Source organism: Falco peregrinus, chromosome 1, assembly GCF_023634155.1.
Source record: "Falco peregrinus isolate bFalPer1 chromosome 1, bFalPer1.pri, whole genome shotgun sequence".
NCBI lineage: Eukaryota > Metazoa > Chordata > Aves > Falconiformes > Falconidae > Falco > Falco peregrinus.
This window is the reverse complement of record NC_073721.1, coordinates 98,080,314-98,103,087: the sequence shown is the minus strand read 5'-3', so window position 1 is coordinate 98,103,087 and position 22,774 is coordinate 98,080,314. Positions and strand designations below refer to the sequence as shown.

Here is a 22,774-nt window from a genome sequence, read left to right as displayed (position 1 = left end):
CCTCCGGGATAAATATTTGTGCTTTTATGATTTTTTCTTCTCTTCAGCCCACTTCCTGCATCTTTTACCAGTCCCCTAAACATCTGATGAAAGACTTACAAAGATCATGGCAGGAACTGAAACTTAACATTTTTGTCTTCAAGCTTCAAAAATATTTCCCAAACATCTCTTATTCCTCTACAGGAAATCCCTTTAAAAACATTCTCCAGTGAGCAGTTAAGTAGTTGAACCAACACACATCCCATCTCAAGTTTCTGCTGGTAATTAATAAACCAACTGAATATCTTACAGAATGGTAACTTCTATCGTTTCTAGATAAGCATTAATGCATCTGGTTATTTCCAGACCTTTGTTGATGTGATCGGAAAAGCAAATTAGACAGTGTTGTAGCAGTCTGCTTAACATTCCTTCTTTTGTGCTATTACTGTTAATTTATTCCTGTAAGCCAATTTTTGCACTGTCACTGCTGTGAAGGTTTTCTCAGCAATTTAATTACAAAAAAGAACCATCCAACATCAAATTGCTGCAGGATAAAAATCAGTATTTAAGATGTCAGCTTAAAAGCAGCTCACATCTTGTCTGTGTATGCGGGGGAACACATGCACACACCCATCAGGCTCATTTGAATCTGTAAATTTATAAACTCTCCTTTTTTTGTAAGGAAAACATTTGCCTTGATGTTCTATCATCCTTGGAACTAAATGTTTCTTGGTTAATTGAATAAACATTTCTGCATTATAGAAAATAAAGAGAAGTTATTATCCCTTAAAAATCCTATGCATCTGAGGAGGTCCAAGACTTTCTGAGAACCCAACATTTTATTAAGATTTTTGAGCATGCATAATTTTTTGCCCATAAATGCCACCCACTCAGAAACAAAGGAACTACAGTAGGCTGTAATTACTTCCCTACACAATAGATTCCAATTGCTCCTATCAAGAAATATTACATAATTATTATAACTTAGGGCTGTGATTATATATTTGCTCAAAGGAGAATCACACATAATAGAAAGCAATGGGACTTACGGCTCTTCATCTATTGTGTCAACTCATACATTTAAATTATTTGATTAGAAAACTAAATAAAGACCTTGAGTCCTAAACAATACTTTCTCATCAGCTGTCAGGATTGAAGGAAGTGATAAATGATGGAACATTCACGTTTGTACAGAAAAATTGAAGAAGTGGGACAATAAAGAGGAGAGGATATGTTGTGTGTCTACTTGTGTCCATCCGTCTGTCCATCCATCCCTCAAAATATTGGGCATCCTCTGCATACACCTTGCAATAAATTTGCAAGGAGGTGATAAATAAGAGTATAATTCCATAGAAGATGAAGACAAAGATCAGCCTGTGGAAGACACCAAGAAAAATCAACGCCTCATTTTCTTCTTCATGTTCTTGCAGACTCACCCTCTCCCCTCCCTCACACAGGCTGAGTTCTGGGCTATTTATATGAGTTTCCAACAGAGGCAGGGCCTGCACGCACTGGGACGTGGGAGGATGAGGAGGAGGCAGAGCTTCACAGAGGCTTACCATGTTGCTCAACAGTTTTGCACACCTGATTTAAATCAACCATTTCTCATGCTCACAACTCATGCCTCAGATAACCCACGTCTTTGATGCTACCAACATTTAGGATAAGTTCTCCTGCTTTGTATCCTTGGATAACCTGCACAAAACAAGAGGCAGATGGCTATCAAAACCTGGACAAAGTACTACCTAGATAGAGCAGGCTCTGAAGATGATAAGCAGAACTGCTGCTGAAGAAGGTGCTAGAAGGTGACCTTCCCCTCATAGACACACAATATCCCTTGGTGCTGAACTGCAGCGCTCTCAATGCAGTCACCTGTTGCACTTAAGACCACAACAATTCGCATTTTCTGAAAAGCAAGAAATAGAAGTGAAACAAAACAAAACAAAAATCCTTTTGGGCCTGCAAAATGCCATTCCAATCACAACAGCATGTGAGACAGGAGGACATTGGTTCAAATTTTGGCATCAAGTCCAGCTGTCTCTGTTAGCAGACAGAGTCCGGCAATGTGGCAAGCATGTACGGCGGCTGCAGATCGGTCTGTGACCACTCGTTGGCATGGAGCCAGAGCAACTTCAAAGAGAAATGCCACAAGAAGCTGATTTTTGATGTGTATGTAGTCTTTTATTAGGAATTTTTATATTTCTGCCTATTAATAGCAGAAGTAACATCACAATCTCCCAAAGTTTAACAAATCTAATGTGTTGTACATATTGGATGGAAGCAATTTAATATGAGCTCTCTTTATTGTCATAGATCTCTATTGCAAACAGTTCCTGGTTAATGGTCAGGAGTTTGCTGTTTTATCTTTTTAAAGTAAAATCTTTTAAAGTCCAGATGGAGAGGTTTTTTTACAGCTGTGTGGGACATTGACACATGCTGAAGTCTGCGGGTGGTATTAGAATTCTACCATCTACTGTAAAAGGATTTTTGAAAGTAATTTTAAATGGACGTCATCAATTTGAAGATCACTTTGGATCTCATAATGTTACAAGAAGTATTTCAGACTACCACGCGAAGCCAGCTGTGGGGAGAGAAACTGATGCTCCATGCCAAATAAGCCTCTTTTCTTTGTATTTTCATGATATTTTATATTGGATTTTTAAATGCTTCTGGGGGAAGTTGCAACCCTGTGAAGAGCCATCGCTGCTACTGGATGTTCAGGTGAGCCCCAGCATCGGTCACAGGCTCTTATACTGGGCCCAGCACTCTCAGCAGCAACTGAGGGCTGGGACCCACCTCACTCTGGTGCTTACAGGGATATTCTTGACAGCAACCAGGAGGAGAGAAATGACAGTGTTGATTTCCAAAAAAAAGCACCATCTTTTGCATTAAGAGAGCATTTAGAGTTGCAAGGAAGCTTTCTGGTTCCAGCTGCTTTTGCTTCCACTGTGACCTCTTCTAGCTTTTATTAAATCTTGGTTAGGAGTGTTCATTGTTCTACACACAGACCTCAAATTTACAAGGGGCTGGAAGCGCGCTTAATCTGCAGAGAGGAAAAAGCTTCAGAAAGGGAAAGCTCTCCCCATCAGAGAAACTTCTGGAGTGGAAAAAATGACCAAATCACTTGGAAAGGAAAATCCCGGTGCAGGGAAACACGAGCCAGATTGTGGCCTAGAAAGTGGTTGAGGAAACTAAACACTTTGCAACTAAAAGTATATTTTAAAGCAGGGACAGGCAATGTATTTTAAACTCCTTTTCACAATCACCTCACCTGCTGGGCTTCATTTCAGTGCCCAGTAGTTTTATGAGATGAATCCATCTCATGCCGTTCTGTTTAACTTACACATTCAGCTTCCAGGAGTGAAGCACATCTCAGAAGGGACCAGGATAGTCTGGGACAGGGCTGGATCCATCCTCCCTTGGCATCTTCCCTGCAACCCAGCCCTCAAAGGTTTGCACCTTTTGATGTTTTCTCTTTACAATAAACACTCTGATTTATAAATGTACATATAACATATATCCTCCTTAAGAAGGGAGGATGGTCTCAAACTAATTCTGGCACAGTTCCCTGTTAAGGCCGATATTTGTCCAGCAGCAGGGACAGGTTCTAGAAGAGCCTGCTTTGGGAAGGTGTCACTATTTCAGGTTGGGGCAAATTTTGGTATGGTTTTTCCATCAACATAGTGCCAAACCAGCAAGGCCCTGAGCTCAAGAAGCACTGGTAGAAGAAATGAAACACAGTTGCCTACAAATGTTGGGCTGCTGAAGTTTCTCAAATCTCCTGTTGCAAATGAATGTCAGTAAAATCCCCAAAGTGCCTCATTTTCCTCTAACACAGATGCAGACAGAGATAAACATTGTCTCAGGGCTATGGTGTCCTCCTCAAACACTGGGAGTCAGATTTAAAGGGATCTAAGCCAAGGAAGAAGCTTCAAGCCTGAGACCAAAGTGGCATGTTGGGCTGTGTAGTGAAATGAAGCTGGGTTAATTAGCATTGATAATATACAACTGTGGGCTGGTGGGTTGGCTGATGTAGATAAGGTGCAGCTGTGGCTGGTTCTGTTAAGTGGTTGAGAGCCAATGAAGAGAGAGCAGCCGAGGAAGAAGAGGAGAGTGGAAGAAGCAAGAGAGACAGAACACATGCTCTGGATGAGGTGAGCTGAGGAGAAGGCAGCAGAGGGGCTAGCATGAAGAGTGTGCTGGTATGAGGTGGTAAAAGACCTTGTTGCAGCTTGATAGTTTGGAGAGTGCTGTGACAGGGCTGTGCCTTTGGTCCCCTTCAGAGCACCTGGCACCTCAGGACATCATGAAGCTAAATTAATTGGGAGGCTGGGAAGCTATCAGGTACTACAGGAATTACTATGATGGTGAAAATACCTATTCATCATTTTCTGCCCTGTTCTGGTCTGTCATGAGGATTGGTATCTATTGATTGATCAGCTGGATCCCAGCAACTGATAGCTAGCCCTCAGTATCTACTTTTCCTGTAGCATCCTTTTATGACATGCATTTTAAAAATATGCTTGTATGCATTGCAGTCTTTTTGCATTAATTTAAATAACTGGATTTCATTTATTTAGTCAAGCATTCTGTGAGACACACCTTGTTCAGCATTACAGATGCAAATGTTTAAAGCTTCCATCAGGAGCTACTGTTTATGAAAAGCTCCCCCAGTACACCATAAACACAGAGAGGGCTACAGGGACTGGTGGGTTGTGCTGTGACAGGGAAAGGAGCTACCTGCCAGGCACCAAACCTCCTGGGGAATGCCGAAAGTGCCATGGGGGAACCCCTGACTGGCTGGTCACAATGCAGTGATCTTTGCTGCAGGTATGTAGAGCAGCATGAGATGGGGATGGATGCTAATGCACAAGGCAATACAGACCCTTCGGGGGGGAACAGAAGATAGAAATGTGGGAGCAGGCGAGGCTTGCAGCTGGGCTGTGTGGTCAGAGCTTCCCCCTCCTGAGAGCTCAGCACCAGTCCTGCCGGACCTGACCTCCACTTTCACCCTCTCTGTGGGAATGGAAGCAGTGCCAGGGCTTTTGCCAGTGTCTTTCTGCTCTCTAGGAAGCACCCAACTTTACATCCAAACTGCTCTCTGGTCAAACAGCTAGGGAGAAAAAAAAAAAAAAAGGCAATTACATGTATCTTTAATTACATTCAAGGTAGCACTGGTGTTGCTTAACCTTCAGAAAACAGCCTAACATTGCTATTTCCCTGATAAGCTGGAATTTCCTCCCAGTCTGACAAGCTGAAACACTAGAGCCCTTTATTTGGGGAATGGTAGATTTTTCTTTTCCTTGCACTGGTGATCCCTGTGTAATTTCATTTAGCAATGCCACTGTGCTAGGCTGGCTGGGAGGGAAAATCCCTGTACTTAAAGAACTGATCTGGAGAATTAGTTCCTGAGGAACAGTCAAACATCTCTTGCAGCATCTTGGTGTATTAGGACTTTTAATTTGGCTTTACGTTTCCTAGAAGTTTTTGAACAAAATGTGTGTGTTGGTGGGGCTGCAGACCCAGAGGAAGCACCCAGCTTGTTACCATTTATTTTATCCTCTGATTTCGTTTGGATTTCAATTAGACTCATCATGGGAGTAGAGAAACAAACAAACAAAACCCCCCTGCTAAATAACAAAAGCCATAGATTCATTCTACAGCCATTGCATTTTGAAATGTAATTACTTTAACATGTAGGGATGGGGGAGGGGGTTATTACTCATAATACCGGAAAGCTTTCACGGAATAACACAGAATTATTAAACTTTTCAGAAAGAATCCAGTCTGCAGTTCCCACTGCACATTTACCTGTGATTCTTCCTTTTCCTGTGGCCGAGAATCGCTTTGTATTATGCTTTCCCACCTATAAAAGAAGTCCTTGTTCACAGCTGCCCTGAGGTGCTCATAATGTTATTGGTTCTGTGCTAAGAAGTTTGGGTTGCTGTGAATTCCTGCCTTATGGCTTTCTGGTTCACAAAAGTAAACACATTTGCTAAGTTAGCTAGGCTTCACGGTGCCCAAAATCCCGTGGGGAATGAAATGTCCTATCGGAGCAAGCTTTGAAACTCTAGTTGCTCTGCAACACTTTTCCCGGGCAGGAGAGCACACAAAGCATGCTTCTGTGTTGTATTTACTGCTTTTTTGTGGATCCAGTGCATAAGAGCTGCATTGAACCTTGGCAGAGGGGAAGAGGGCTCCCCTTGGAAACGTGCAGGATGCAATGGAAAAAAAAAAATAAAACCAGTGCTTTTTGCTCCTTACTGAGTCCCTTGTGCCCCGCACACAGGTGGCTGCCCCAGATGAAAAAAACACTCACGGGTGAAGGGAGAAGCAGCCAAAATGGTAACTTTCCTGGCTCGGATGTACTTACTGAAGAATAAATGGGTAAAGCCAAGGCTGGTTGGCACACAGGGTGCCTGCAGCACGCATGTCCCTGCTGCTGCCTCAGCTCAGCTGCTGAGTGCTATAGGAACCACCCACTGTGATGCTTAGAGTGGGGACAGGCTGCAGATAGGTCCCCTGACACACAGGCTGCTTCTTCATTGAACACCCATAGGCAGAAGAGCCTTTGAAAAATGCCTTTTGCTGACACAGCTTCTCAAATGTATTTTCTTCATTTTCTTCTGTCACTAATTAGATCCGGGTGAGACCTGGTGGACCCTAGTCTGGGTTTTGGGGCCGGGGAGTGTTCAGGCAGGATGAACCAGCAGAGCACCAGTTAATTTAGCTGAGAAGGTAGTGCCCAATTTAAAACTATCAGCAGTAGTTTGAGAATTTTTTTTTGGAGAGAGGGTGTCTTGTTGGGCCCAGCCTTCTCCAGCACAGATCCTGCAAGAGGTGAGGGCATCTGGGAGATGGTTCCTGGAGAAAATCCCTCTCTGGAAGGACATCCACCTTCCCTGAAGCCCTCTCCCCATGCAAAACACATGGGACAAACTCCTGGGGTGGACAGGACCAGAGAGCATGCTGATTGCTAGAGACATGGCCAAAAGTAACAGCAGCCTAAAGTGCAAGCTGGCATCCCAAAGGCTGGACTGTCCTTCCCTGCATGGCATGCTGTGGCAGTAGCTGTAGGCAGTGGTGTGAACATCTGGCAAGGGATTATCCTGGGAAGAAGGGCATTACCAATGCTGTTTCTGTGCCGTGTCTGCGGTGGGAAAGCAGCAACATGTCTGACAGCTCACCCTCACTCCAGGAGTCATGCATGTGCTCAGGACACGTCCCAGCTGCTCCTTTCCGGTCGTGGTGGATTGCCAGTTATGCTTGTGTGCTCACACACACAAAGCACATGAAAGCAAGCAGCATAACTGACACGCTATTTCCTCACTTGTAACGAAAAGTCCTTGCTGCCTTAGCCTCCTTAATCTGAAATTAAATTCTACATTGGCTGCAGCTGATCATAGAGCAGGGCATGGGTGGCTGCAGAGCAAATCACAGCTAAGCGCTCCAGACATTTGCACTCACTCCTAACACCCATGTCGTGTTGCCATCAGACACATTCCAGAAGTCCTCATTTTCTAGGCATGAAAACATTTTAACAATAACCAGAAATTCTTCCGATTACATGGTTATATTCGGCTGCTGAAAGCAGACTCTTATTAAGCTAGGCAGAGAGCAATTAATGTCATGTAGAGAGCAGTCTTCCACATGGCAAAAAGCTGGACTAATATATCTTTCCCACCCCCAGCAGCTGGGACCATGAGTTAAGGCTCCAAGTTTGAAAAAGCCTATTAAGACTCTTGCTGTAAGCATGTGAGCAGCTCTGCTAAAATCAGACCCTGGAGAAAATCTGGTTGTAATGAGATCCATAAAGGTTTTAGCACTGAATTTAGTGGGCACAGTGTTTTATCTGTAAATTTCCGAGGGTTTTACCTTCGTTTTGCTCCTTCGCACCACTAGCGATCTGGATGGATATTTCTTCATTGGTGTGCTGAATGTTGAAATGATACGTAACTGGATTTCAAACCTGATTAAGCTGGAAGATTTTCACCAACCAGAATCTTCAAAGTTCGTTATTTATAACCTTTTTCCAAAGGAGTCTGGAGGCTATTCTCATGTGTCTGCAGCTCCTAAAGAAAGAAAAAAACCAACATAATGAAACTAAGCCACAAATTGCTTCACAATTATTTTTACCACCTAATTTGGTGCACGAGGCTGGAGGCTTGCTCTTTGCATACTGTAATCCTGCCGCAAACTCAGGAACAGCCTGAAAGGCCACGGAACAGACGAGATATTCATTATCATCTCTTTCATGTTGCAGCTGTGACAGAGGCCCTGGAGAATTTGCCCAGCATGATATTTGCAAATGCCTGCTTGCCTCTGTATTACCTAAACTAGAGAACTGCTGCTGAGGATGACGTTCCTCCTACTGCCCTACTCCCTTCCAGCAAGCACAGCTGTATCACCCAGAAAATGCAATCTGGACCAACTTCCATGGGACTCTCAATCCTGGCTTGCTGTCTGCCTGATGATGGTACACTTGGGACGTGAAGCAATGATCCCACCACAGCTCAGGCTAGAGTCGCTCATGCTCAGCAAGTCAAAGACTCAGGATGTTCCAGGATTTATAGATTTTTGCAGTGAGTTATGGTGCTCATTGATGAGACAGGGAAGTTACAGTAAAACCACTAACTCTACAATGAAAGGGCTTTTATACGCTCCGCTGCAGTGGTGGTTATGGCTGCCAATTTTGCACAATTCACTTTCAAGGACAAGAGCAGCACAAACTGGTTTAAGACGATTTCTGAATGATGAATGCTGACTTGAAAGGTTTCCAGTACGACATAATTACTCTGCATTAATGTGCAATACACAATGGTCTATATGTATCTCAATGGGAATCTCAGTGGGGCTTCATGGGCACCGTTCCAAGTAACCTCCGCTGGGAGTCACGCTTATAGTCCTACAGGCTGACATACAAATAGATCCCATATTCATTCCTGAATTATTTCTGTGCAGAATCAGATGCGAGAGATCCAGGGCCATATTCACTGGTGTGTGGCAGCTCACAATTGTACGCAGCTGTAGTGAATACAGCCCGCTTTATTTTCTCTCCTTGGCCTGATGTGTTTTGCTTCGGCTAATGTATGCACACCTTAATCTTTAGTTGTCCAGAGACAGACAACTCTAATGAACTCCCTATAACTTTATTTAAAGATACATTTTCAGTAAGTGAGGTCGGGGAAGGGAGACTCAACCACTTGTCCCGAGCAAAGGCCAAACGGAATGAAGAATTCATTTAGTTATTCACAGCTAAACACCATGCACTTTGAGGTTTCACCTAGCCCTCCAAATGAACTGTTATCCTCTATATTGGTTGTCTTTCTGCAAAGACCGTCCCGGTACTGTTGTTGGGTAGATAATGAAATACTCAAGTTCAACATTCACATCATCCTGATCAGCTTTTGCATACCTCAACATCTGGCACGTATTGCTTGTTTTACCACTGCTAGAGGCCCAGGTGCCCTGGCAATGAGCTGATGATAAATGCATTCAGGAAAAAAAAAAAAAACCAAAAAACAAAAAACAAACCAAACCTCTTATTAATCAGTTTTTGGTCTGGAGTTAAAGCTCAGAGCTATTTGAAGCAGGGTTTTTTTTCCTGGGCTCATTTCCAATCAGCATGATAGCTGTACTGGTTTTGCACCACCATGCTGCAGTAAGCCCTCGGGTCACAGCTCTTTGCTGCAGTTTGCCTCATGGGGAAGAGGTGATGTGATGCTGGGCAAATGAAAGCAGCCCTCATCACAGCCAGCAAGTCCTTCTCCCAGAGCCAGTGTCTCCAGCCCATGGGATGGAGGGGGAATATCTTATTAACATTATAGGTGACTCCCCTTCCCTGTTTGGTTTTCAGCTGTCAAAGGCTTGGAGTGGAGGTAAAGACAGTTGTGAAGGGGCTGTTAAAAGGACTTGGAGGAGTAAAACCAAGGGTACAGAGAAGTGCAGTGTAAATAGGCAGCTTCAAAGTCAAGAATGTAACAATGGCTGGACACATCCCAGGTGGAGTGGGTTATTCTTCACGGAGCTAAGCCTTGGATCAAAGGAGACCTCAGACTTCCAAGACTGGAAGGCAGAGCAGGTTTGGGTGGGTGGTGGTGAGCGTGGGTGGTGGTGGCAAAAAGAGGTGGAGAGCAAAGGAGGATTCCCTTCAACATAGTCAGGGCAGGCCATGAACAGATGAGTTCATTACTCACTGCAAGCAATTAGCTGCCTGATGCACAGTAAGGTCAGGCTGAGTTTGTGCAGAAGGCATAGGACCCATTTTTACCTCAGGAAGCAAGGTTTACATGAGGATACAGCCTGTTGCTTCCTCTCCACCCTCAAACTTTTGAACCAGCTTGCCAGTTCTAACCACATTCAAAAGAGGGGTAGATGCCTCCAAGATAACACCCTACTGTTTTGTTTCTCACTGAACAGACAAAGAAAAATTCATCACCTGCACAAAAAGGAGGGAAACCCAACCAAGCACCTCTGAAGAGTGAAGGTAAGGAGGAATGTCTCTATCTGTTCCCATTAGCCTCTGGCTGGCTTGCAGATCAGCTTGCCCTTATCTCCTACCCAGCCAGGACACTGAGGGTAGCAGAATTATGAGCCATGGTGGTTTCTGAGTAACTTCTCATTAGTTGATGCCCTAGGCTTCAACACAAAACCTTTTCACCAACTCAAACCCCACCGAATTCACAGCAGAGGTAACACAAGGGGGTTATTACCCTGGGCTAGTGACTAGGTGAGGAATGGTGCCTGGGAGGGGAAAGGTCTGAACTGAAATCCCAGGGGACAGCACTTAGAGAGAACTCAAAGATGGTTCACCCCATAATGAGATAGCAAACCATGTAAAATAAATAAATAAAATGTAATAAGGAATTGATGAAGTTGAACATTTTGGCTCCTGCAGCAGCCCTAGTACAGAAGGAACAGGAACTCGAGACCTTGTCAGAGTGAAAGGATGTTCTAGCAATTAGGACATTCAATTGGAGTTGAGACATCCCTGAGCAGCCCCTCTGCCACAGATTACCTAGGTGGCCTTGTGCACGTTGCCTGCCCTCTGCCAACTTCCCATCTGTTAAGCCTCCCCATCTCAAAATCATCAATGAATCACTACAGCCCTTTCTGATCTGATCATATTTGATGTCTTTGGGTTGCTTCTGTTAAGGCAACAAAACTGGCGATGCAGGTATGTATAGTGATGCAATCGTACTTTTACCAGACGTGCAGCTGCAACGCCAGGACTGACACACATCTCTTTGCCCAGAGTACCAGCCTCTCCCAGCTGTCTTGCAGCCCACAGGCCTCCCCCCTCTGTGGTTTTTTTTCAGAGCTGTGAAGTCAATGCTCTTTCATCTGTTTCCCTGGCTTTCTGATGGGTCTCCATATCTGCTTTCAGATTTTTGTTTTAATTGCTCCTTCCTTATCAACCCCATCCCCAAAGGTCATACATAACCGTGCCGTCACCAGAAATCTATCTGAACAAACACCACCTGGTGAAAGCCCTTCTTACATGCACATTGCATGTGGGGAAATGTCAGAACCGTCTCAGATACTCGGCTCCCATGGGGAACAGTTACTCTTTCTAGGCCAGGTTTATAGGAAGCAACTGATATAATTTGGAAAAGCTCATTCTTTCAAAAGTTCATTTTTAAAAAGTTCATTTTTTTCAGGAACAAACCCTTCCTCAGGCTTGAAATATTAGCCTTGCAAACCACAACAGCTGAGCACTTCTTGATTTTCACACTGGCAGGGTAACTGGCCGGGAAGGGTAGAGGTCTTCTGTGGCTAACAGCCTGTCTTCCTATCATGCCTAATGTCAGAGTCAAATACCCTGGGGTTCAGCCCAGTTTCTGATTCCTGGGTGTGGTGCCAAGAGCTGCAGCCCCACTGAGGATTTGCAAAAAAAGCAGCCGGGGCTTGTGTAAACCCCTGTTTGCAGAGGTCAGGTCTCCTTTCTAGACCTGCTCATGAGCACAGCATGACCAGTGCCAAACCCACTTCTCCTCAGATGCCTGAGGACCCTGTTAGTGCAGCGGGGTTATTGCACAGAGCAGCAGGAAGTAGCCTTTGGCCAGTAAAAGGAATTATTACCATTCCCCAAGGACCTTTGCAGTGTGGTTTCTGGCCTGTCTCCACTCTGCTTTTTTTGTTTAAAGTGATCTCCATCGGCACTTGCTTTCCGTCCTCCCTCTGAGCACCGCAGCCAGCACTCACAGACGTGCTAACAGCCCCGTCAGCAGCTCAATGCCAGTCCCACTGACCCTGTCCCGTCCCACTGAATTCAAAGGAAAGCAGCAAAATGCCATGCACGCTTGCTTTAAAATGAAACCACTCAGGATAATACAAAACCGTTGGCAGCGCCACTTTTTACCAACTCCAAGGCTAGGAGAAAAAAGTGAATGTGGCTGTCCTCCACTCTGGAGAAGAACCAGTCTAAGTTTGACCCAGGTGAAGCCTGGCTTTTTTCCCAAGCCCCAAGTACCACCCATCACCTTTGTGTCTCTAAATGTTATGCCCTAGATCCTCTATAACATTCACCCTAGTACCAAAATAACACCCTCCAGAAGAGTCGTTTTGGTGTGATTATCAGGTATGTCTTTCTGGATGCGCCAAGATTCAATAGTTTGGCAGTGGATTTAAAGGTCCAGGTCCACCTGTGAACTTGCCCAGGGCAGCATGGTGAAGCGGGGCAGGCAAGCAGCAGATTTGGCCAGGGAGGGCTTGCTCATCCAGCACATGCTCTCCCAAATATATCTCTGCTGAAGCTGTTCTCAGGAGTTAAACACAGCAGAATCTCCACTTTAAATTCTGACAATACACCCAAACGCTGAGTTTTTGTTAGAACTCCAAAGACTTGTCTTCACAACTGAAAAACAGTTATATTTCTTTGTACTGGAAGGTAACTAATGGCCAGCAGCTCTCCTGAGGTAAACAACACAGCCAGGATGGAGGACTTAAGTTTTACTGTGGGTAAATTCACCAAGGTCAATGTTGTGTTCCCTCTTGAAGTTGACCTCTGCAAATTTATCTCACAGGGTGCTTTAGTTTTACTGCCTCACTTGTGTTTTTACCTCAGGATATTGGATGAGCACTGGATCCCCTGGGGTTGAAAAAAAGATTTAAAAAATTTATCAGTAAAGACAAGACCAAACAATCCTCTTCAAGGGGAAAATATCTCTACAGGGGCTAAACCAGCTGTTCTTTGTACAAGTTGACCGACACAGATGTATATACTTTTCCCCACTGGCAGAAAGCAGTGTAAACTAAAGAGACAAACCTGCAGTCTCTAGGAAATACCATCACCAGAAAAACCATATTACTAGGAAAGTATGTTCGGCTTAAATAAATCTACCAGATCTTTTGCAGCAAAACTATGGAGGAGAAAACTCTTATAATGCCAGCAAGTTAACGACATTTTTGGAGGAGATATTCTGCTCCTAGTAAAAGCCCAAATACAAAAACACAGCCCTGGATTTGGGGCCAGTAAAATTAATGTGAAACTGGAAAAAACCAAAGTGCTTGCTGCTTGCAAAATTACGTTATACTTTGTTATGATTAATTACGCAATGAAAATAATTTTTTTAAGAAGCATGTCTCCAACACATGACTGCTTAAAATCATTCAAGCACTAAATCTTAAAAGCATATGCAGAGTTGAAGAGCAACTAAATCACATTTTGCCCTCTGCCATGCGCATGTAAATACCAAATGATATAGCTGAAATCAGGGAGTTGTTGGTTTCTTTCTGAAGCAGTTGTGGAGACTTTGGCCTACTGATATTTTACGACTGACCCAGAAAGGTATGTAGATGTCCAGTCTGAGCCCTGGGTTTTTGAAACAAGCGGTTGTAGGGATTTTCTGTACCACCATCGACTACACCTCTCCTTCCAATGAAACAAACAAAAAGTTTAGACAATAGTGCCTTTAACCTACTGGCCCTTGAATTTTCCTTAAAAGATTTCCAACGTTAAATAATGTATTAATTTGACCTGAGCAAAAAATGTAAGAGTTAAGGAGAGCACAGAACTCCCAGCAAAGTTTTCCCTTTCCTTGCACTTTCTATATAATAAAAAAAACCTTTTTCCACAGAGATTTTTAGACCACAGAGTACTACAAACACAGCATGAATCTCTGATATAGGTGGAGCAGGAAGTTATATTATCTTCAGCTAGTACAAACAAGCATAAAATAACAGCAATCTTTGTGGATTTACATAGCTGCATATCTACCCTCTGACCATCCGTGCCCTCCCCTGTTTCTGGAAAATCCCCTTGGGTCCAGAATGTACATCATGAAGAAACAAAGACAGCACAAGCCCATTATTTTAGCTTGCGTGTCATTTAAGGAATGAGGATACTTTCTTTAATAGGGTGTTTGCTGGCTGTTTACTGAAGAAATTGTCTCTTGCTGGAGGTCATTTTCAACTGCTTTAAGGAGGCTGCTTAGTGCAATGATAGCAACATCAGGAAGGTCTGAAGAAATAGATTTTCTGAAAGTTTTTTTCCAGAGGAAGTTGCTTTAACCTAGATATCTACTCAGAAAATATATTTTCTGTTCCTAGGTTGTTTGACTTTAGGAGAACAATAAATTCCCAAGAGTTCTTACAAAGATCAGTCATGCCTCTTTGTTTTAATGGCATATTTTGAAGTTTTGCCTCCAGAATATTGATAAGAATCAAAGTAACTTTTGATATATGGCGTTAGATATGCTCCAGGAATAAGATCCCTCTCAAGTTAGACTGTCTGCAGACAACTCAGACCACCCACTTTCAGCTTAAACACAGCCTGTTCAAAGGCTGCAGTGATTCAGATCAGAGCAGTAGCTGTCTGCTCAAACTGTGAGATCTTGGCATTCATCAGACATGTCCAGCGCGCATCTGATAACACAGCTTAAAGTGCCCAAGGCCATTGGAAGGCAGGTGAGGGAGAGCTAGGAAATATCAAAGCTGGAAACAGCCTAATCTTCAACTCAGCACACTACACATTTTGAATTTCACACGCATTCCACAAAATTCCCCAAGTCCCAAAAGCTTTAATCCAGTCACTTTGCAACATATGTGTGTTTTATTAAAAAAAATAAATTATTCAGTATTACTTTTCCTTTCTTGTATCCAGCTGGCAGCATTTTCTCTTAGTTCTACAGGAGCCAACATAACCTCCTATTAGTTCTGGTATTGTCCATTTGTCTACATCTTTGACTCAATTTCTGCAAAACCTTTGGACAACGAATGCAGTTGATTTTTCAGGCAGTTAACCCAGTGCTCTAGGGACTTCACATTGACACTACCAAGATTTTGGCCATGCATCTCCTAGACCCTTTGCCAATGATATTTGAAGATGGGCACGTCAGCTAATCCGACCCAGTTGCCTACTCCAGCTAAGAGCGACCACTCAGCAGTTGATTTCAGGGAACTGACTTGGGGAAGGCTCTGCTGCAAAGATAAAGCATTAAACCCATGTGTAAGAGACACCACAAGGGGAAACAGCCAACTACAGCAGACTGCATGATGGAAACATCAGCACCGAGATTGGTAGTTGTCAGAAAATCCCTAGTGAGGAGAACAGAGAAATGTTTGATCAGGAATAGAGAATAAGCCAGAAATCCTCACTAGACAGCTATGTAAGACCATGACAGGCCTCCACCTTGACTATCAAATTTGCTTGCCTTTCATCATCTGAGCAAGGTGACAGTGAACCGGATGTGGCACAGAGGAGGGTGACCAACAGGTTTGGGGGTACAGAAGCTGCTCAGTACCAGGAGACAGAGACACAGCCCTGTTAACCCCAGAAAAGGAGAAAAGGGAGAAACCGAAGCTCATGAATGACCCAAGAAAAGTGAACGGGTAGGTTTTACTCATTTCTCCACATATTGCAAAAACTGAGATTCAGCCCATGAAATTATCAGTGGCAGACAAAAACAGCAGCCAAAAATGGCCAGCAAGAAAGTGTTGCCTCATCACGCATTATGAGTTAACCGTGGTGCTCCTCACCCTGGGGCACAGCAATGGCTGCAAGTTTCCTTTGCTTAAGCAACATTTGAGCCATATTCATAGGACAAAAGCCCCTCAAAGTCTATTAAAAACAGATACTAACTTTGACCTGTGAACTCTGCATTGCAGAGCAGTGGAAGAGTTACTGGAGGGTTATCACTATATGCAAGTTTTGTCCTGCTACTTTTCCCCAGGCATTTTCTCCTGGCTATGGTTGGAGGTAAATCAAGGTGTACTTGTTTACAGTTCTGTGTGCTTTTCACCCTACCCAGTACCGTTGCTACACCTGCCTTCAGTGAGGGTCCATACCTCCCCAGATAACAGATTGTTTCTGCACTTGCTGTGCTCGATAACTTTTACTTCTTCTGCTGATAAAGAAGAATTTCCTGTCCTGCAGAAGATCGTCAATGAGCTGGAAATAACTTTACCACGCAGGTTTGCCTTCTTGCCTGAGCAGGGAGTTTCTGCAGCGAAGTGCCATGGGAAGCTGGAGGTGGTTTTGCCACTTGCAAAATAATTTTGTATGCCTTTGAGAAAGGCAGGGAGAGATCTCAAAGGATTTAGGCATGACTGACATGACATGAGAGTTTGAATTGATGCAGGCATGTGCAGACAAGGCTAGTGGTATGTCAGCGAGAGGAGAGGGTCTCCTAGGGCACGCTGGAGGACTGAACAGATACAGTGATGTGTGTGACAGGGTACAGCAACAGGCGTTAGGCTTTGTATTGCCATTTCAGGAGTTGCCCAAAATCCTAATGAAGCCATGAGGAGTTATGTGTGGCCTTGGATAAGAGAGTTCCTCCTCCAAGGAAAAGACATCAGGTGCCTCCAGACCTGGACCTTGTGTCTCGAACCAAACAGGTCCAGAAAGGCCAATATGCCCACCTCATACTCCTGCTTCTGCCCATCCTCCAAGAGTTTAGGACATTGCTTGGGAATCTGGGGAAGAGTGGAGGTAAATGTCTATTGCCCTGGTCCCTACTCATGCTCCGCCACTTGTCCCTCTCCACTTTTCCAGGCAATGACTCTCCAGCTCTGTTGGCTCTCTCCTGATTGCCCTTGCTCTGTAGGATCAATAACCACCACAGGCCAATCTCATGGGAAGGACCCAGGACAACACATACTGTCATACAAAATTATTTTGCATTATCCAGCAGGAAACATCATTATTATGGGGAAAATGGCACCTTCACACAGCCAGAATTGTGATCCACCAGAAAGTTTGCCTTGCAATGCTTCAGATGGTGAAGTGCAGTCTGGCCAGCAGCCCAGTGCCTCTTCAGTGTCTGCCCTCTTCAAAGCCTCCCAAGCAGGGAGGACACAGACTGGAGGATTCACCACATCTTTGAAGGTCATCATGCATATCTGCAGCTTGCATGGTGGGAAGCTTTTGTGCCTATGGGCCAAGCTGAGCTGAGACATTGGCGGTGAACATATGGAAACCCTGCAGAGCATGAAATGAAAGTGAGGAGGGAAGCAGGCAGGAAAAAACTGCATTTCCTACCTCCTAATGGGGAAAGCAAAAAGTCTGAGGTGCTATTGTGGGGCCAAGTAGAGAAAAGTTGCTAAAGCTCAAGCTGCACAGAGCTGGAAGGGGAGAAGACACCACCTTCCCAAATCAGTGCAGAGAGCAGGGGACAAGTGGACAGACTGGATATTAGGAAAAGATTCTTCACTGAGAGGATCATCAATCACTGGAACAGGCTTCTCAGGGAAGTGGTCACAGTACCAACCCTGTCAAAGTTCCAGGAGCATCCGGACCGTGCTCTTAGTCACATCATTTAGTTTCAGGTAATCCTGTGAGGAGCAGGGTGTTAGACTTGGTGATCCTTATGAGTCCCTTCCAACTTCAGATATTCTATGATTCTTTGAAGTGGGCTACCACCAAGAGGAGAAAAACCTATCCCAAACCCACCACACAGTACGAAAAGCCTGGAAGAGAGAAAGTGTGTTAAGTAAAGACATTTCCCCTTTCTCAAAGGTTCCTTCTTGTGGCTCTCTCAGGAGGCAGCTGTGAGCTCCTGGGCACACAGAGAAGATGCTCAGCCTCAAAGCTGCTCTTCTGGAGCAGTAGTGGGCAGCACCAGGGCGACAGTGCTGAGACAGATTAAATTCAGCCAGTTAGGATAGGACTGCAGAGATATAGCACAGGGCTGTACAGAGGCACTTGTCCAAGCGTGGTGAAAACGAGTCTTTCCCCTTTCCTTCTTATTGTCCAGTTCTTCATCCATCTGTCTGGCAAGGCCAGCAAGCTGAGCAAGAACAGACTGATCGAAGTATTGGGATACATTTACACATTGCACGAGTACAGGGCTGCACTTATGCAGGGCACGCAGCCGTGCACAGATGGATGCCACAGAGCCCCACGTGAGTGGGGACAGGACTGTGGTGGGCACAGACTAGCTCTCCCTAGTGCCACAACCTGCGTAAACACCCTGCCCATGCCTGCAAGGCAAGTTTTATTTGAGAAATGATTTTTCCTCCCATTTCATGTATTCTACCTTCACTGCAAGCTGTCTGTTTCACATCCTGGCTGCCCAGGGCTTCTTTTTCACCCCAGCCGCTCCCTGTGCTCCATGAAAAGTGTGTACCGTGTATGTAAATGTAAGGAGACACACGGCAGTGTGCAGTGATGAAATGGCTGTTTCAAGAGGCCAGCAGCAGCACTGAGAGTTATTGCAGATCTAGCCCATTTATTTTCTACAGCTTTACATATTTTCAATAGCTGCTCAGCCACATCCTTACCTATAACACAGGGCTGCTTTGAGCAGCGCTCAGGGAAGGGAGGGGTTGCAAATCAAATGTTGTTTCTGAGGAAGCTGTCTTTGCTCCAGGGTAGCCTGGCTTTCACTTACTTTTAACAACTTTTCTAAGAGGGTTTCCAGCTGTGCACGGAGGGAGCTGCGGAGCATGGCTACGAGGGGTTAATGCCTCCAATGGCTGGCACATGCTGCCTGCACTGAAGACATCCACCCATCCATCCATCCATCCATCCATCCATCAACAAACGCAGTAAAGCATAACAAGACCCAGCCAGGGGACACTGGGAACTGATTTGGGCTGGAGGGCTCCAGGCTGCCATGAGGAGCTGAGGAAATGACCCAGAAAAGTACGGGATGCCGGACTATGATAGCACCTGGATACCTGGAGGGGAACGGCCTCTTCGGTGTCCTGCCCCCAAATTTCCTCAGTCTACGCCATAAGAACACCCAAGAGGCTCCTTACCTATTTTATTTCAGGTTTTATGGATGTTCATGAGCATGGGCAGGAGTCTCAACCACTGGAGCACAGTCAATGTCACGTTTTTCCAGGGGGGGAAATGTTTCTGGCCCTCTGCACTCTGGAGGAAAAAAAAGTACGAAGGTGCTAAAAACTAAACCTGTAGAAACAGAGTCTGGCTGCACCCGAAGTGTAGAGAAGGAGGCTATAAATAAATAAAAAAACCTTCTGTAATATATTACACTAAGCTTTTGACCATTTGACCCCCGCAAACCAAGTTTGGGGAGTTACTTTTCATATGCAGCAAGATTGCTAGCCTGAATGTTGGCTTGAATTAAAAGGTGAGAAGCAACAAGGTGGAGGGACTCCAGGGTAAGAGCAGGAGTCCCTCGAGCTGTCCCAGCTCCAGCAGTGACCCCCAGGGTGCGGACATTGCACAGAGGGGTTTGCTGATGGCATGTGGAGAGAAAACCCCTCCCTGGCCCAGAGGTACCTGTCATTTTGCAGATGTTCAAAGTCCACAAATGACTCAGACCCCATTGCATACCCCACCCCACGTCATGCCAGCATCTCCTTTGCTTTTCACCTTCTTGTTCTCACCAGTACAAAGCAACAGTGATCATTGCTGGAAGATGTAATTGCTGTTTTTTTCATAAGAAGCCTCTGCAGAAAATAACACTGCATTAGACTTGGGGGTCATGCTAGAATTGCAGAAAGATCCAGCACCAATATTAAGCAAATGATTAAATATGAAAATGGGATTTTCAAAATGCTATTATTGATCTTGCATAATGGAAATCAGTTTCCATGTTCTGGTTAAAAAGAAAGAAATCCAAATTAGACAGCCCCTTATTAAAAACCCTCCACTCTATTTCTTGGTCTAGTGAAATTCCCAAGTGCAATTTTTATTCTGCTGTCTTAAATGATTGTCTCCTTTTAATCATCAGTGAGAAAATTAACCTGCTGAACAAAGACACTTTCAGCATTTTTCTATTCAGTCACATAATAAAAGACAAACTTATGCTAAAACATCAAAATTGCTGCAAAACCAAAGAAGAGACAAAGGCATTCCGGGGGGCAGGGGCGGGGGGGAGTGGTGTGGGGGCTGGGGTGAGGGGTGTGAATGTTTCTCCAAAGTGCAGCAATGCACTAAACTTCTTCAAATCACCACCTGCATAGCCCTTCACTTGTTGTGTCACATCCCCACCTTAAACCAAAGAGTAATTTATCACCGCATCACTTCATTACTTTATTAGCCATAAACACAGAAAAGGCCCGTGCCTGTAAAAAGTATGTATAAGGGCGTAATTAAAGCAGAATAATTGACCAGCTTGAGGCTGCAGGAGAGAACAGGGTGCCAATCTGGTATTTTTATTAATACGAGAGCTCACCCAGCACGCTGTGACAATGAAGGCAACGGTGAGTTTCGAAGGCTGTTGCAGGGGAAGAGAGGGCTTGGTGCAAAATTACTGCCGAGTGTGAGCTGGATTCAGGTGCTTGATGGAAGCGTAAGCTCTTTAATCTTGCTGTGCTTGGCTGTGAAGGTCCCTGGAGAGGTGAGGTGGCTGTAGTTTAATCAGAGTCATCTATTTGTTCTCGAGTGCAAGGACTCCCTTCTCTCGCTCATTTGACCAAGGTCATTCTTCAGTGCCGGTAATGCATGAATGCGCAGCGGCTCCGTCAGATTGCTCATTAGTATTCTGTGCATTACATGGGCTAAATTTGTCATTTCATTTAGAAGGCTCCTGTTTGCATTTTTCTTCCATATCATAGGCCTCATCAGAAGAAACAGGTGCTACTGGGAAAGATCCAATAAGCATTTATACATATTTACAGCAAATACTGGACACAGCTTTTTGCTTAAAATTCTGAATATTCAATAAGCAGCTCATTCTATGCATTACAAAAGGCAGAAAGGCTAATTTGGAATTAATGCTGTAAATATTTGCAGAAAATGAGATGTAAAAATCACAGCAGAAAAAAATCCTGCTGTATACCAAGACTGGAGAGAACAGCCCAGAGATGTACCAGACCAGAGCCAGCCTGGATCTGGTGCATGGTCCAGTTCAGCTGGACACTGGGCTGCACCTTGAGATGCCAAGTACCACCATCCTGTGGTGACAGAGCTGCATTAGTCCCCCCAGTAAATTCAATGCCCGCTTCTTACCATTGTTTATTCCAAATGCCTGATGAATCAAGGCACTAATGCACTTATTTGTTGAGTCCAGTGCTGTCCAGAGCAGACTCTAAACAGGAATTTTCTTTCTGCCATGGATTCTGTGGGAGCACTTATGGCTCCCTGAGGCCCCACTTCCATAAAACACTGTTTGCAAGTAATTCAGTGTCAGTGCAAGAACATGCTCTAAAGGGTTGCTCAGTCCGAGCAGATCAGCCCTGGACTTGCTCTGGATTACCCCAAAACTGGCAGGTTGGCCCATTCTCCATCTTTTGTCTGCAACAACTTGCTTCCAGGACAATTAGTTGCCAGGCAGGAGGACTCATGCCCAGCCTGGCGCAAGCAAAGGGAAACTCACTGAAATCCCTCTGCTCCACAAACCCAAGGCACAGGCACAGCTACCACAGTGATTAGGAAAAAGCCACACTCATTTTTGCAATACACGTTTTAGCCGCAAGCTTATAATCATTTTTTTTAATCATTACGGAGCTCCTTTTTGGCAATATCTGTTTCTAGGACTAACTCATTACAAACCCTGTCCTGTGCCTTTGAGGGTGTCAGCCATTTTTGCTTTTAATTGCCTATTCCAAGTATTAATATGTGCCCATGTTCTTATGGAGGCTGTTAAAAGGCAAACTCTTAAAGTTCCCAGGCTCTCGTAATAACACAGAAAATATCATTCTTCACACTGGCTAGACTGGTGCCATAATTACACATTGACTGGCTTGGCTTTAACATTATATCACTTCCTGGTATTTGAAATATTCAGTTAAAAAATAAAAAAAAAAAAAGATGTAAATAAATAAAAAATCTGGTCTCACCAGGAAACAGAAGGAAAATCCCAGAGCCTCTGAGCACTCCTTACAAAGAACTCCCTTAAAATCCTTCCATGAAAATGAAGAAAATAAAGGAAACTCAGCTAATAACACTTTTCCACATAAATAATATAGATTGTAGCTGGACTTTTGAGAAGCCTGAGCGCAACAGAGGACACTTTGTAAGGCCAAGCATTGATTACATGCTGCTGAGCACTTTCATGATGATAGCTTCTCATACTATAGCATCTCAAGTGCACTTACAATTAATAAGCCAGGCTGCCTCCTCCTGAACTGCAGCATCCTGGCAGACATGCCCTGAGATGGATGTAAGCCCATCAGATGTCAAGTAAAAGGACTGTGGGTCTCTCCCAGTGACATTTTTGGGGCTGACAGGCTGCACAAGCTCAGGTCCCTGCTGATGTTCACCTCTGCCCTTATACAATAATAAAGGGATTGCACAGCACATCTACCTGCAATGGCAGGAGACAGGATTTGGTGACCCCTGTGATTGTCCCTGCTCCTATTCCTTAATGAAACAGTGAGATAAAGCCTAATGCATATATATCTTTGGGAGAGGAGATTCCTATTAAAGCCTCTTGTAAGG

At 44.4% G+C, this 22,774-nt stretch overlaps 1 long non-coding RNA gene across 2 annotated transcripts in view; it reads right to left on the bottom strand.

The window, feature by feature from the left end:
* The window catches only part of LOC114011842 (uncharacterized), a 50,495-nt gene that overhangs the window by 8,967 nt on the left and 18,754 nt on the right, over positions 1-22,774 (bottom strand). For both annotated transcript variants that reach the window (XR_003553949.2, XR_003553959.2), the window contains 3 exons: positions 20,568-20,971; positions 19,183-19,297; positions 7,855-8,051 (listed from right to left, as the gene is read on the bottom strand). This is a non-coding gene — a long non-coding RNA (uncharacterized LOC114011842). The remainder of the gene's footprint in view (positions 1-7,854; positions 8,052-19,182; positions 19,298-20,567; positions 20,972-22,774) is intronic.